Source organism: Coptis chinensis, chromosome 2 (assembly GCF_015680905.1).
Source record: "Coptis chinensis isolate HL-2020 chromosome 2, ASM1568090v1, whole genome shotgun sequence".
In the NCBI taxonomy this organism is placed as follows: Eukaryota; Viridiplantae; Streptophyta; class Magnoliopsida; order Ranunculales; family Ranunculaceae; genus Coptis; species Coptis chinensis.
In genome coordinates, this window is record NC_141457.1 from 37945850 (window position 1) to 37963345 (window position 17496).

Sequence of the window (17496 nt, forward strand, 5' to 3'; positions counted from 1 at the left end):
CTAACACATCAAGTCTTTATCAAAGTTTCATCAAACCCCTCTAATGGAGGTTTAGCTATGGTTCATTAGACTATCATGGAATAAGTAATAAGAAGAAGAAGACATAATTTAAAGGAATATTTGTATTGAAAAATAACTTTAATAGAATTAATGGTGGCTAGGCTAATAAAACATAAAACTAGATTTAGACTAAATTAAATAACTAAAGAAAGAAAGAGCTAAAATATTCAAACTAATGGGAAGTGTGTGAGTTAGAGTTTTGGCTTAGTACTCTTTATATAGGAGAGGGCTAGGTTTACAATTTCGTGCATGGGCTTTGGAGCTATTTTTTTGGCCACTTAATCAAGCCCAAAACCTAATTACTTAAGTCCAAAAAGGGTTTCTCTACTATACATTACAGCAACAGTCTTTCCATCCACTTTTACTAATCTGATTGGATCACGGCCTAGACCATTAAAAAGCTCTTTCCGAGCCGGTCAGTTTGACATATAATAGGCCTAATTCCGAGGTCTGCATCCAAAGATACGGCCTGCGGAAGTTCTATTGACTTTTATGATCTATTTCTACCCGCATTGACTTTGACTTTTCAGCTTTGACTGGGAATTTAAAAAGTCATTTTCTCCTTGAAACTTGGGCTTTAACCATAGAACTTCTTAGCAACCAACCTTTGCTCCTTTCTCTTGTAAAAGTGACATATTTCTTCACATAGTTGACTCCAAGACCTGAAATACACAAAAGTACGTAAACAGTACTAACTCTTATTTATTATAAACATAATTGGTCTGAATATAATATTATTAAGGGGTTAAAACTACAATTTTGGGCTCTTATTAAACCACCACCAAACAGTATTTTGTTTGTCCTCAAGCAAAGATGAGAAATTAAAATAAGTGAGCAAAAATAGAGTTCTAACTAATCTTGTTTCACCAAGTGCGATTTCATTGACCATATGCAATAAGGCCTTAAACTACTAGGAATTCCCTAGTGGACGAGTTATAGCCTTGTGAGAGTTTTACAGAGAAGATACTCACAAACTTCATTTATACTACAACGACTAAGAAATAAAATTAATGTTCCCTTATTTATTCTCAGATGTCTATACATCTCACTAGCAATGAATAAAGAATAATCAATTCGAAACCTAAGTTAATACATGTATAATAATCAATTATCTATGGATAAACATATATATAATGAACTATGCTATGAAATGCATTAACATATCCGTTTCTGAAACTTTGGAATATCGTCCTTAAGTAGGTCCTCACAAATATGTCAAGACAAAAATACTCTGATTTTTCCATTCAAGTTTCACTCACTCCAGTGTGTAGTGGGCACACTTTTCCTCACAATCTTAATGACGTACAAGGGAGCCGAGGTCGATCAAACACATCTACCACTTACTATCACACTAACATATTCCTAATTGAGCTAGAGGTCTTTATTAGGTGTTGCAGGGATTAGGTGATGGTTTAAGAATGAAGGAAATAGATATTCAGAATGACAAGTCTGAGAAAATAGGGTCTTCATATTATGTAACTAGAGAAAACCTTATTCTTACTTCGCTTCTACACTTTGTTTCTATCCTTAGCTATTTTTTTTTCTTTTGGCTTTTGACTCATTTGATTCTATTTTTTGGAGTTCTAACCTTTTATTTTATTTATATATTTTTTTCTTTTCTTTTCTTTTCTTTGGATGGAAACTTTCTTTTCTTTTCCTATTTGAAGTAACTAACAAATTCTTAGTTTTCTATAGGTCTATCTATTTTCTTTATTCCATTTCATCCTACTTCCCGGACTCATTAAAAAATGGGTAGTCTGATTTTATTTTTAGTTTGTTTTTATAAAAGGGTAAAGGATTTGTGGTTTGTGAAAAGGCTAAAGAAAGGCTCGAGGGGCGACTAGCGGAAAATAGTTTCATATAGGTTTGAATTTCTAGCTAAATTGATCCAAAAAGGGCATAAATTCTCGCTTATGATATGGTACAGTGATCAAGCAAGTGAACGTCTAATTTGTCTATTTGGAAATTACTTCTCCCTTGTGTCATTATTCAAATATTTCACTTATATAGGGCTTTTAGGCAATATTCTCACAATTTTTGTAGAAGAAGAATTCTAGCCTAGGTTTCAGAAACTTACTGCCAATACAACATAGATGCTCATGCAATATATTTATGGAAAGATGCAATGACTATTACCTACATATTAACCTAAGTTTCTAAAAACTATTCTAATTTAAGAGCTAACGTGAAATTTCTAGACTACTATCATCACAGAAAAAGAAACAATACCAATATTTCTAAGTGCATAGTATAAATAATTTTTATTTATATTTTTATTATTTTTTAAATTTTTTTACTAGAAAGCAAAGTGCATATTATACACACACATATATATATATATATATATATATATATATATATATATATATATATATATATATATATATATATCCTAATAGGTGCCTTAATTAAATTACGTGTGTTTTTATGCCACCTCCAAACAAAAACATGCTTTGTCCTCAAAGTATAGAAATAAGAAGGATAGAAAATACCATGGAAATGCGTGAAAATTTTAGAACACCTGCAAAACAAATTTAGAACATACTAATATAGGTAAAGAAAAACAGACGCAACTCCTGTAAAAGTTCCACCCGTTATGGGAATGACAAGAATTAAATTGCTTGGGACATAAGCAGACACTAATAGAAAGTAAAACTTACCTTATATCCAGCACTACGTGTTGTCCTCCCCATCTATAAAGAAGTGAGGTTCCTTTCCGTCCTGCCAAGCCATGATAATCTGCCAGGCCTCACACTATTTATCATCTACCTTTTCTAACATGTTAAGCGACACTTGATCGGATGTGGTGTAAGGGGTAACCCAATTAGGTTGTAGTCACCACCCCGGCCAAATCATAGCACGGAAAGAGCGTATAATGCAATTGGTGGGTCTCATAATGTCAACCCCAACCTAATCCGTGAAATGGGTACAGAACTCAGGAAAGAAACATAGCATTATGCAGTAAACCAAGACAGGCATAAGAAGGTACTTATGCTTCATACTATAGGCTCATGCTAAACTAGACACTAAGGTCTGGGGAAGGTCAAACATCATATGTCCCTCAGCTAGAGCAAGGAAGACATCACAAGTGGCGTTATTCACAGAAGAAAAACATCATTCCCCTAAGATATTCAGCATGATAAAGAGCATAATAGTGCGTAAATTAAGGGATAGGCTACCAAGGGTTACGTTATATTTCCCTTGGTCCTCTACACGAAAAATCCCCGCCCCATAGGTATCATGCAAATACTCATAGTTGTAGATGTACATATTATCAGCCATATAGCCCCATGAGTTTTGGGCAGCAGGCATAGAAAGTCTAATAGTAAAGGCCAACAAAAACTTGCTTAAATCCATTGTTACATCATCAATGGTGACAGAGAACACTTGTTCCCCATCTGGTTGATAAAAGAACCTACAATTATCATAGAAATAAGCAGTAAGTGCAGGCGAATAAGTTTCATCAGCACTTACCATTAGAGGCTGCCATCCTAACTGTATAATCAAGTTGCGGAACCAGTACCCATAGGTGTCACTCTCGGGCAATTATTCAAATGACTACTCCAGTATGATTTGAGGAGATTTCATAGCTAACAAACACACGAATCCACTCCTGGAAGTGACTGCAGAAAACCCCAGGAAAAAGAACTGGAGGTATATTGAAGTACGGGCGCGGGCGCGCTCTGTATTAGTGCAAAATAAAGGTGTGCGCGCTTGGAGCAAGACTTGTGGTATGAATATGAGAGGTGCGGTGTGAAGTATATGGTGTGCCATGTATTTATAGAGCACTAGTTTCTTAAACAAAGGTCCCCAAAAATCCCAAATTGATAAGGAAAGAGATGGAATAAGAAAAGGGTTGCTAAAACCAAAATAGAAATAGCCGAGAGCAGGCTCACAGCAGCAATTCTATATGGTTTTAAATAGCCTATCAAATAGCAATCTCAATGCCTTTAACCTTTGAGGTTGCACCAAACAACAATAGCTAATTCTAGCTACACCACATTAGCAGCATGCTCATATATAAACTATATTACTTAAACATTGTAATATTAATTAAAAAACATGTGATTATGGTAAAATACATTGCTAAACAAATAATGCCACCCCCAAACAAGTCAGAAAGGTGGGATTCATGAAAAATAGATAGCATGCTTGGACAAAAAATTAAACCAACTTGAATTTTAAATGACAACCAACTTACTTAATTCAAGATTAACTACTTAACTACACAACTGGGAATAAAAATTCTACTAAAACAGGAAAATATTCTTAAAAATAATACTACAAAGGAACTAGCCATGAGAGGAGGAAGGAATAAGAATATGAAGTTGAGTGATCAAGAATGGAAAGACCAAACACCCCACTCCCAAACAAATTTTTGAAATATGGTTTAGAAAATTTGTTTTAAAACGTGGGTCATTTAAAGTCAGATTCCCGAAACTTACTAGACTAATGTTTATCGGATTTAAATAGTTTTTTAATTTTTATGAATAAGGTTTAATATAACATAAAACAATAAAGCAATAAGGACGTAATTCACTCCATAGAGAAACACGACTAAAAACTGAGAAAACATGCAAGAGTGGAAAAGATGAATTACGATGGGCTTGGACTTAGATCCAGTACTTACAACCACACACTCCAAAGAGAGGGTCCGGTTACCTTAATGGTGCATGTTCCGGCCCCACAAATGTGGCCCAATAAAAGCCCAATTCTTTAGGCAAATCTTGTCGAAATAGTGCACTCCCATAATATAAGATTGGAATGGGATACACCGAAGAATAAAATGAGTCTTTTATAGTCAGATATTCGAGACATTATCTAAAACATGTATTAATATATAGTTTACCATATATCAACAATCTAAAGAGTTGCGAGTCTGTCCATAAATGATTAACATAGACGGCAAAACCAAACAGAATTAGGCACCAAGATAGATCTAGACTCTAACCTAGCATGCAATTTCTTATTTTTTCTCTAACAAAAGGGTGGCCAAGTGAATGATCATGAAAAAATGGATGGTTGTGGAAGATATGTGGGATATGGATAAGTTTTAGAAGGAAAAAATGGAAAATATGAGAATGTGGGTTTAGCACAAAACTCATTGGTGGCTTGTGTTGGTATAATCACACATCTGAAAATGAAAGGGTCGGGTGGCTTTTCCTTAGGTAGTATTTTCTTACTATGAGGGTTTAGAAAATCATGAAGCACAGGAGAAGCAAGAGGGTCAAGTGCAAACTCAAGATTCCTTTGAAAAGGTGGAGGGCGGGGAACATTGATGGAAGGTGAATGAGTAACATTAGGATGTGAGGTGGGTGAATGGATGTTGATATGGGAGGGCTCGCGAGGTGGCAAAGAAGAGTTGTAAATTAGTCGAAGGAAATCTTCCTCGATTTCATCTACGTCTAGGGAGTCATCGTCGAAGTTGGAATTTTTGAAGGAAAGGAATTAGTGCATCTGATTCTCAAGAAACGTGTTGTTGAAATAATTTTGAGCTAAGCTCTCGATCATGCTAATTACCCCATCGATAGTCGTATCAGGTAACTGTTACATCATTTTAAAAACATTCACCTCAACAAAAGGTGTCCAAAGGACATGGACATCGAACAATCGCAGCAATTAATGAGCGTGTTGGCAGTTGCCAAGAAGGGATGCCCTAAGATGATAGGAACAAAGTCGTTAGCGACTTCTATGTCGAGGATAACGAAGTCAACTGGGTAGTAAAAATCTTGAACTTTAACCAATACATTTTCAACAACACCTTTAGGATACTTAATAGAACGGTCAGCCAATTGCAATGTCATTTTAGTTGGTTGCATCTCTTGTAGACCTATTTCCTTATATAGATAATAAGGGAGTAAGTTAACACTCGCCACTAGGTCTAATAGAGTAGTTGTCGTGTGAGTATCCCCTAAGGTGCATTGTATAGTAGGATGACAAGGGTCCTTGTACTAAACGATTCCATTATGTTCAGATAGAGTGGGAAACTATTCAGTTAAAAAGGCGTCTTTTGGAATGTTTGTTTTCCGCCTAGTAGTGCATAAATCTTTTAGAAACTTAGCATGTTGGGGTAATTTTTTAATAGTTTCATGCAAAGGTAGGTTTATCGTTAGATTTTTAAAAACTTCCCTAATCTCATCAAAATTTGTATACTTATTTAACATGGCTAGTCTCTGGGGAAATGGTGGTTTCTCTCTATATTTAGCATATGGGTCAATAGGAATTTTAACCTTGGCTGTTTTTTTCTTGGGTTGTGGTTTAAATAGTACCTCTACAGGGGTAGCATCTTCAACCTGTTGATTATTTCACCAACTGAAGTTGGGATTTTGTCTCCAAGGTGTGTTAGGAATAGAAATGCTATTTAACTAGGAAACATTGTCTGACTGTACGGGTGGTTGTTCATAGACGAGAGGACAATAGGAGTTGGTATGCTCAAGACTAAAACATAAATTACATGGAAGAGAGTTGATGTTCATGACAGGAGTAGGCTTATGTTGAATAGAAATGGCTTCTACCTTTTTTGTGAGGGATTCGATTAGAGTTCTAAGCTCAGGATCAGATTTAACCTCAAACATACTCGCAGCCTTAGCTGTGGAAGAAGAAGAAGTAGCGGAGCGGGGGATGTCGTTACCCCCCAAGTTATTATTACGCTTGGATTGATCTTCTAAAAACTTATAAGCCTCTGAGGCTCCTTTACTAAGGAAACTACCCCCATTCATTATATCAAGAACCTCCTTATGATGATGTGAAAGCCCTTTGAAAAAGGCACGAACAAGTGTGTCTTTCGCAAGGTTATGATGTGGACACTCTATAAGAAGATCAGTGTACCGATTCCAGGCCTTTGAAAAGGATTCATGAGGGTTTTCGTGGAAAAAATGAATCTTTTGAATCATTTCATATGTCTTCAGTGGTAGGTAAAACTGTTTCATGAACAATTGAACAAGTTTGGCTCATGAGTCCACGGAATTAGGCCTTTGGGCAGTTAACCAAGACGTCGCCTTATCGGCTAGGGTGAAAGGAAACACCCTCAGTTTAATTCGTTCAGAACCTACGTTAGGATGATGGAATGTAGTGAGAACTTGTTCTATCCTACGCATATGCTGATAAGGCTTTTCGTGGTCTAAACCATGAAAAACGGGTAACAAATTAAGAATATTTGGAGGAATTCGAAAATCCATCCCCCGCTAGGTCTGCAAGAACGATGCATGACTTAGGGTTATCATTTAGGACTTTGTAAAAATTAGAGAGAGAAGTCTCTGCTTCTTTAGCCATTGATGTAGGTGTAGTGTGTGATATTCTAGATAGGCGTGTGCGTTGACGTTTACAATAGATAACGTTAGATAGTTTTCTCTTACCAGACCTTAATCTCATGCAAGGCTAAGTCCAATATGAAATTAACACTAATAGTAGTCAAACAACAACCTGATATACTTGAATTAAAACTCCTCTGACAGAAGAGACGAGGAGTGAAATAAGGAGAACCTGAATACCTCCTTGCTACGCTTATGAATAGCGTCTTTAATACAAACCTACTTGTCAGGTAGATAAACCCCCTTGGTTCTGTCTTGACATGTGATAAGAGCCCAAAACATGCAAGGCTAAGTCCAATATGAAATTAACACTAATAGTAGTCAAACAACAACCTGATATACTTGAATTAAAACTCCTCTGACAGAAGAGACGAGGAGTGAAATAAGGAGAACCTGAATACCTCCTTGCTACGCTTATGAATAACGTCTTTAATACAAACCTACTTGTCAGGTAGATAAACCCCCTTGGTTCTGTCTTGACATGTGATAACCCTGTAACAGACATACTTTTAGACCAATTATGTGAGTAATAATTAAGAGTTAGCACTGATTACGTGTTTTTATGCATTTCAGGTTGCAAAGTCCATTATGTGCAGAAATGTGCCACTTTAGCGAGATAAAGGAGCAATGGTTGGTTGCTAAGGAGTTCTATGATTAAAGGCCAAGATTCAAGAAGGCAAAACCTTTCTAAAGCCCGGTCAAAGCTGAAAAGTCAAAGTCAACGCAGGCAGAAATAGCACACAAAGTCAGCAGAACTTCCGAAGGACATATCTTTGGACTCAGACCTCGGAATGGGACCTACCTTATGTCAAAACGACCGTCTCGGAAAGAGCTTTCCAATGGTCTAAGCCTTGACCTAATCAGAGGAACAGAAGTGGACGAAAAGTCTGTGGAAGCCAACTGCAGCTGAAGAGGCCTTTCTGGGACTGAAAGAATTGGGTTTTGGGCCTGATTCTCTGGCCCAAAACATGGCTCCAAGCCCATGCACGATTTTTGGATCTGAATGTATAAAAACAAAAGCTTAGCTCTTTGTTAATGGTAGTTAGTGAATAGTAGATAGTTAGACCTAGATTAGATTTAGATTAGTTAGCCTCCATTAATGAATTCTAGATCTAGTTTTTCATGTAGATTAATTAAGATTAGTTCCATTTCAATTATTGTATTAGATTAAACCTTTGAATCTTGTTCTTCATTTTGATTAGATCAATAAAGTAGTATTTTTTATCAATTTCGATTTTTGTCATTTCCATTCCTAGATCTAATTTCAATTCCTGTCTTTATTTCATTTGAGTTATTAAATTAGATTTCATTATTATTTAATTAAGTAAATTTCAATTCTTTATATCATGTTTAGTTTAAATGTAATCGAAATGATTAGCGTAAATGATTCTCGGCTAAACCTCCATTAGAGGGGGTTTAGAAGCCTTGATGAAAGCTTGATTCCGAATATCGTAGAATCGTCGTAATTTCCTTTCCACTCTAGAAACGATTAGTTCACCATGAGAATAGGTTTAATCGTTCACATGCTAGTTATGAATTGGTAGGAATGCCATGTGTAATTAGGGATTAGGAAGAACCAATTGTTCTCAGCGATTCAATTCGATTACGATTAATCTGGATTAACAGATTTAAGTCGAGTTAAGGTGGAATCAATCCCCCTCTAACTCCTTATCATCGAATCAACGTAGCATTGCCTTAGTTATTCCCATAGTCGACTAGTTGCATTTCGTGGGTAGTTGCATCGTAGTCTAGTTGCCTTTTTCGTAAATCTCTCATTGACTTTAAGTAAAGTACTTACAATTGAGAACATAGCATACGGAAGGACTAGGAGTGGAACGAATCACTCTACTCCACTATATCTCATAGGATTGAGACTAGAATCTTTGATAAATATAGGCACATAAGATAGTTTTAGTTTACTTACATTTTGAGTTTTATCGTTCATTTCGTAGGTAAACTATTCATTTTATCTTTTATCAAATGGCACCGCTGCCATCTTAGTTTCACTTTCGTATTGTTTTCGTAGTATTAGTACTGTTCTTAAAGTCCCATTTCACCCACCCACCCTTGTTTGATTCATACTGTGGTTGTCCATTTCAGAGTTGAAAAATTCCGGGTAAAAATTACATTGAGCGCGCGCGCGCCCTCCTTAAGCGCGACCCGCCCTAACTCACTGGACATAGAGCGCGACCGGGCCCCATGTGGAGCGCGACCCGCGCTAAAAACACTGTAATTTGAAAATTACTTTCGAGCGCTTGCCGCCTATCTGTGGCCTTGGCCTTGATTAAAATTTTTCGGTTTCGACAGTTTTGACTCGAACTTTGCTCTTTCATATTTTTCAGTGTTCTAACCTGCTATATACACTGAACAAGCGTAAACAAGACACTATTCATAAGCGAAGCAAGGACGTAATCAGGTATTCCTTTCTTCCACACCTCACTCTCCTGTTAGATGTTTATACTAGTATATCAGAATTGTTTGGAGTGTTGATGTGTTTAGCTAAGTTTGGTTTTAGCCTTGTATGAGATTAAGGTCTGGCCGAACAAAAACACCGAACGTAATTACACAACAACGTCAACAAACAAGTCTATCTAGTATACCACCCACTACACCTCTAGCTACTATTTCACACACATCACCTGACACAATGCCCGACGAAGAAGAGATGCCTCTCTCTGACTTCTACAAAGCCTTGAGCGATAGCCCCAAATCTTGCATCGTTCTAGCAGACCCAGCGGGGGACTTCCGAATCCCTCCAAATATTTTTAATTTGTTATCCGTTTTTCATGGATTAGACCATGAAAAACCTTATCAGCACATGCGTAGGATTGAACAAGTCCTAACAACATTCCACCATCCTACGGTTGATGCGGAACAACAAATTAAATTAAGGGGTATTCCCTTTCACCTTAGCCCGATAAAGCGGCGTCTTGGTTAACGCCCAAACGCTGAATTCGTGGACTCGTGGGCTAAACTTGTTCAGCTGTTTATGGAACATTTTTACCCACCCCTAAAGACGGATGAGATGCTTTCCAAGATTCATTTCTTTCGACAAAATCCTCATGAATCATTTTCAGAGGCTTTGAATCGTTTCACCGATCTTCTTATAGAGTGTCCACATCATAACTTAGCGAAAGACACGTTAGTTCGTGCCTTTTTCAAAGGACTTCTACACCACCATAAAGAAGTCCTTGACATAATGAATGGGGGTAGTTTCTTAAGCAAAGGAGCCTCGGAGGCTTATAAATTTTTAGAGGACCAAACTAAAGCGAAATAACAACCGGGGTAGTGGCCGATTACTCCCATCCGCTAATTCTTCTTCCACGATTAAGGCTACCAAGTATGTTTGAGGTTAAATCAGATCCCGAGCTTAAAACTCTAATTGAATCCCTCACAAAAAGGTAGAGGCCATTTCGTACAACAAAAGCCAATCCCCATCATGAATGTAAATACAAATCCATGTAGTTTCGTTTGGAGCCCCTGAGCATCCCGACTCATTAATCGCCCTATTGCCTATGAACGGGCTTGTTCCATTAGTAGTGAACCTAACGCCCCTTGGAGACAAAATCCCAACTTCGGTTGGAGAAATAACCAAAACGTCACAATTCAAGGGTACAATAATCAATATGTTAGGCCTACGCACATCTTTAACCAAGCCCCACTACGACAAGGACAGGGTCAGGGGAATTTTAATAATTATAACAACCAAGTGCAACCTCGACAAGGTCAAGCACAAGGCCAAAGTAGTTATAATAATTATAATGCTAATAGAGGTATCGTTCCGGTAAATAATAACTATCAAAATCCACCCATAAATAATTCACGTGAAATAGTTCGATCCACCACCCGTGACTACTACACCCACACAACCGGATCGTCTTGACACCTTCATACAAGTGAGCCAAAACTTTTCCAAACCATGGCCATGGCTCAATCTAACCAACGGCTTCTACAATCCGTTAATAATTTAACCAAACAGTTGGCTCAAGATAAAGCCCAACCCAAAGGTGTGTTTCCAGGTAACGAAATACCTAATCCTAAAACAACAAATACAGCCTTTGAGGTAACCGATAATACTAGTAATGAGTATGAAAATGTAGGGGAGCTAAAGGCCATCACCACCCTCCGTTCTGGTAGAGTGGTTGATAAGAAAGTAACTATGCCTATAGTTACCACACCAGTAGTCCTTACACCTGCTATATTACTAGATACCCCAAATAGAAGTCAAGAGCCTACCACTGTAGAGGTACCGATTCACAACACAACCTAAGAAATAGGAGGCCACGGTTAAACATCCAGGTAATACCATTGCTAAATATAGACAGAAACCACCGTTTTCACAAAAATTAGCCATGTTAACTAGGGATACAAATTACGAGGAGATTAGGGATGTTTTCAAGAATCTAACTATAAACCTTCCCTTCCTCGAAGCTATAAAAAAGCTACCACACCATGCTAAGTTTCTTAAGGAATTGTGTACTACTAGGCGTAAGACCAATATACCAAAAGACGCCTTTTTAATAGAACAATTCCCAACTCTATCTGAACATAATGGAATTGTTAAGTACAAGGACCCTGGTCGTCCTACTGTATAATGCACCTTAGGAGATTCTTATACGACGACCGCGTTATTAGACTTGGGGGCTAGTGTCAACTTACTCCCGTTTTATTTGTATAGACAAATAGGTCTAGATAAGATGCAACCCACTAGAATGACGTTGCAATTAGCTGATCGGTCTATTAAGTATCCTAAGGGTGTCGTCGAAAATGTTCTGGTAAAAATTCAGGATTTTTACTATCCGGCTGATTTTGTCATCCTCGACGATGAAGTCGTTAATCGACTCTCCCGATCATCTTAGGGCTTAACCTTTTAAACGCAACCGCTAATGCGCCATTAATTGCCGCGATGGTTCAATGTCCATGTCTTTTGGCCATCTTGTCTGTTGAAGTCAATGTTTTTAAAACAAAGACACGCATTACCCGATTAAATCTATGGATGGAGAGGTTAGCATGATCGAGAGCGTTGCTCGAGATTATTTCAACAACACGTTCCTTGATAATCATATGCTCAAATTTCTTTCCTTTGGAAGTTTAGACTATAATATTTCCATCCCTACACTAGTCGATACACATATCACGGATGAGGATGAGATAGATGACTTTCTCAAAGATGTAGAGGACTATCATAGTAACGAGGATATGACCAATCTAGATGAGCAATTCGATGAGTTTCTTCGAGAAGGTGATGAATCACCCTATCAAGAACTACTTTGCACAACATCCACCTCGATTCCCCTCCTTCCACCCTTTCAAAGGAATCTCGAGTTTGCACTCGACCCTTTTGTTTCTCCCGTGCTCCATAATTTTTTAAATCCACCTAGTAAACAACTACTTCAGAAGGACAAACCATTTGACACCTTCATGTTCAGAATTGAGACAGTCCCTACACACACAATGAAGGAGTTTTGTGCTAAAACCACATCCTCATTGTTTACAGGCTGTCTTTCTACAACTTATTCATATCCACCATATTCTCCACAACCATTCACTTTTCCACACTTATTTACTAGAACACCCACTCATTCAAAAATGAAAAATAAGGTGCATGATAGGTTACATAATAGGGTTATCCGACTTCGCTTTCATTTTACTAGGTTGAGTTATAGGAAATCTTGGTGCTTGATTGTGTTTGGATATGTTTTCTGTGATATTTATTTATGGAATGATCCACAATTATTTCAGTTGTTGATATATGATAAACTGCATGTTCATACATACGTCTAGATAAAGTCTCGAGTATCTGACTATAAACGACTCAACTTTTGTGGTTGGTGCATTTCCTTTCATTTCCATATATTGGTGAGTGCACCATTAAGGTAACCGGGCCCTCCCTATGGAGTGTGTGGCAGTAAGTACCGGATCCGAAGTCCACGTTTGACATAATTCACGTTTTCCACTCTTGCATGTTTTCTCGGATTTTTGAGTCATGTTTATCTATGGGGTTAATTATGTCTTTATTGTTTATTGTTTTTACTTTTAAAATTAAAAAATATATATATATATATATATATATATATATATATATATATATATATTAAAGAATAAGCATAGTAACCTAGGAAGTCTCGAATCGACTTTAAAACCCCATATGCTAAAACAAATTTTCTAACCTTCGTTGTAAAAATTTGTTTGGGGGTGGGGTGTTAAATATTCGCATTACTAAATATTTATGTCCCATTAGAGTTGCTTAGGCCGTTTTATTGTATTACGATTCGGGTTGACATAATCCATGAATTTAGAGTTCAATTGTTCGCATAACGTACGTCATGCACGCACTTCGAGGCCTTTTCCACTATCTTATATATCATCCACGGTCGGAATGGAGTGTTTTATGGATCATTGGATTGGAAATTCTCTCCTGATCATTTCCATATCTCATTCGCAAAAATCGGACAGGTAACGAAGTGACAATTTTGATTTGAAGTTTCTCGAAAAATCGAAAAAAAATCACAAATTTCGATTTTGGGCTTGGGCCCAACCAGCATTACAATCATTACAGCGACCCGCCTTACCTTCAAAGAACACTCATCGTTTTCTTCTCCATCCGCCATTAACGACCAAGCTCCAAAACCTAAAAAACAAAATCAAAATAAAAAGAAAACAAAAATTTACCCACGCCCCAAATTAAATCCCAACCCAAATCGATTCCAAACACCACCGACCACCACCACTACCGATTTCCATCACTAAAAACCACCGAAAATTCAAAATTTTGGTGCTGCCAACCACCACTCCACCACCACCACTGGTTGCTTCAACCGGTCTATTAAAATCACACCACTACATCACATTTAAACCCCCACTACATTCCAAACTTCCAATGGCTTAACAACGCCGAATTTTGCCGGAGCAAGCTTTTACCGCCGACCATTTTCATACCTTTTACGGTGATTTAGATGATCAGTCGAGACTGGAATAGCTTGTGGTACTCGACTGAAGCCTATTACCACGAGGACTTAGTCCGACGGTTCTATGATACGAGGGAGTTGGAAGGGACGAGGATTTTTGTAGTTGTGGCGAAGAGGCAGAAGGAAGTGACGACTGGGTTGTTGGCTGAGATTCTAGGCATTCCGCCTAGAATCCATCTGGATGTCACCCTGCAGGAGTCCCAACATAATGGGGTAGAGCCATTGATGCACGAGACAGTTATTGGAGGGGACTACAATGCAAGATCGCATTGTGTCCGCCAAACAGTTTCCCTTAGGACCAACCCGGGGCTACTGACCCGACCCGGTGGATTGGTCGGAACATCCGGGGAAGGGAAGGTTAGCGATATCGGCCTGAATCGCCTCCATATCTTATGGATACTCCGGAGCGGAAGTATAACTTCTGCATCTTAGAGTTTTACCGAGCATGATTAGGGGGAGTAGGGAGGACGGTTGCCCCTCTCCCTGTGTTGATAACAAAGATCATGCTCAAGTTGAGGAAGCGGCTTCGAGGCGATCGGACATACATCACTCTCCACCGTAACCCTCGCATCTATAAGGAGTGTGTCCAACGGGTTTGGAAATTGGCTGGATAGAGAAGAAGAAGAAGAGGATGGAGGAGCCGAGAATGCGAGGAGGGTCAGGGACATCGATGCCTCCTCGGATGAGGAGGACTTGACCTGCTTTGACGCGATGCCTTGGAGAGGTCTTTGATGCGTAACGCATGGCTGTGATCCATCGAGGCATGCATTCGCTTAACACTATCTGTGAAGACCTCCCCGACTCGACAGTAACGATGCATCACAACCACGAGCTCCGTCCCCGAGAGAGAGGACGAGAGGTGGGAACAGATGAGCCGAGCTAGAAGCTTCGGCCAGCCGGTTCGACGAAGAGTTGTCGACTCGATTCCCACCTCATGGGGACTCTCCTTCCGAGGACACACCTTCCGGGCATGGCGTCGTCGCCCGAAGGGCCTAATGGTGCTAGCTCTTCAGAGCTCGGGGAGCGATCTCGAGCATGTTCCCTCCGTCACCAGTTCCGGAGTAGCTAGGGATAGTATAGTTTGATGTTTGATGTTTTATTTGTAATTTCATTATTGTTATTTATTTTATTGCAAGTTTATTTCCGTAATTTGAATTTTGTGGTGTAATGTACTCCGAATGAAAATTTTAATATAAGGGGTTATTTTCAGTATGCGTGGTTGTTTCATATTGATCCCACCTTCCCAACTTGTTTGGGGGTGGTTTTATCAATTCAAGCATTATTTTTATAACCCTCGTGTTAGAATTTCTTGCGGAGTCAAGGTGAAAATTTGGCAGTTTAGGCATATCTATGATTGAGTATCATTGTAGGATGAAATCTAGATTAAATAGGTACATTCTATCATAAAATCAACCTAAAAGATACTGGGTTTGAATTAGAATCAAGGATATGAGTTGTTTCCGTTTTCGGTTTGGAAATTTTAGGATTTCCTGAACTGCCGTAATTAGTTTTGGCAACTTCCCCGATCCATTTTAGCAACTTTAAACCTATATAAACTTGATACAATCTATCCTCACAACTCACACTACACCTAAACTCCATCACTCACCTTTCACTCCCCGATTCCCTCGTTTCGCTCATTTTCGAAGTTTTCGCAACTCGAAAGCGCTTTCGGCCTCAGATATTTTTTCGAGTTTTTGTCGAGGCCAAGCACCAAACCGAAGCGACCACGCCAAACACTGGAAATTTCAATTTCTTCAGAGCTCGACCGCGCCCTGACTTCCGTGGACCAGAAAATTTCCAGCTTTTCGCGCGTAGTATCCGGATCATTCGTAGCTATTCCAAAGCGTAATTTTGAGATGACATCTCTAACATTGATACCGGAACAGTCTTTTGAAGATTTGTTCCAAAGCACTACTTATGGTGCTTGGTTTCACGAAGCGATCACATTCGTTGGCTGGGAGCCGCTTTTGGTAAGACCGGATGCACTTTATTCTCCAACTCTAGCATCTTATTTTTACGATAACTGCATTTTCTTTGAAAGACCAGATGGAGAACAAGTGTTCTCCATCAACATTGATAATGAACCAATGGAAATTACCAGGTTCTTGCTAGCATTTGTTCTTGGATCCGCTATGCCCGCTGAAATACAAGACCCATGGTGCTATTGGGTTCGATAATATGTATGTCTACACTTATGAGTTTTGCATTAGTCGTATGGCGGGCATTTTCCGTGATGAGGACCAAGGGGAATATAACGTCGCCTTTGGTAGCCGGGTCCATGAACATAGGAACTGTTATGTTTTGGATCATGCTAAACATTTTAGGGGGAATGGCGTTTTTCTTACGTGAATGATGCCACTTGCGGCGTCTTCCTTGCATTAGCCACGGGGCGTATGTGTCATGACCTTCCCCGAACCTTGATGTCTAGTTTAGCTCGATCCCATAGCATGAGGCATAAGTACCTTCTTATGCCCGTTCTAGTTTCTTGTATTATGCTATGTTTCTTTCCTATTTTTGTACACGCTTCACGGATTGGATTACGGTTAGACAATCGCATGCGACCCACCAATAGTATTATTCGATCTTTCCGTGCAATGACTTGGCAAGGGTGGAGGATACAACCTCATCTGGTTGCACCCTACACCCCGTCAGACCAAGTGGCTCTTAATAGGTTAGCAATCATAGATGATAAATGGTGGGAAGCCTGGCAAATTATCATTGAATGGCAGGACGCGAAGGAACCTCACTTCTTTATGAAAGAAGAGGATGAGTAAGATGATGAGTAATGCGGGGGGATAAGGTAAGTTTTCATTCTAGTTAGTGTCTGCTTATGTCCCAAGCAATTTCATTTTTGTTAACCCCATAATGGGTAGAACTTCAGATAGAGTTGTGTCGGGAGTTTTATTTCCTATATTAGTATGCGTTCTAACCTTGTTTTACAGATGTCCCTGAATTTCACGCGCTTCAATGGTATTTTTCCTACCCTCTTTATTTAATTGCTTTGAGGACAAAGCATGCTTTTTGTTTGGGGGGGGGGGGGGCATAGAAACACGTGTAATTAAGGCATCTGTTAGGATATAGATAGAGTTAATATGCATTTGTTTTCTAGTTAAAATTTCAAAAATTCAAAAATATAAATAAATAAGTTATGCTAT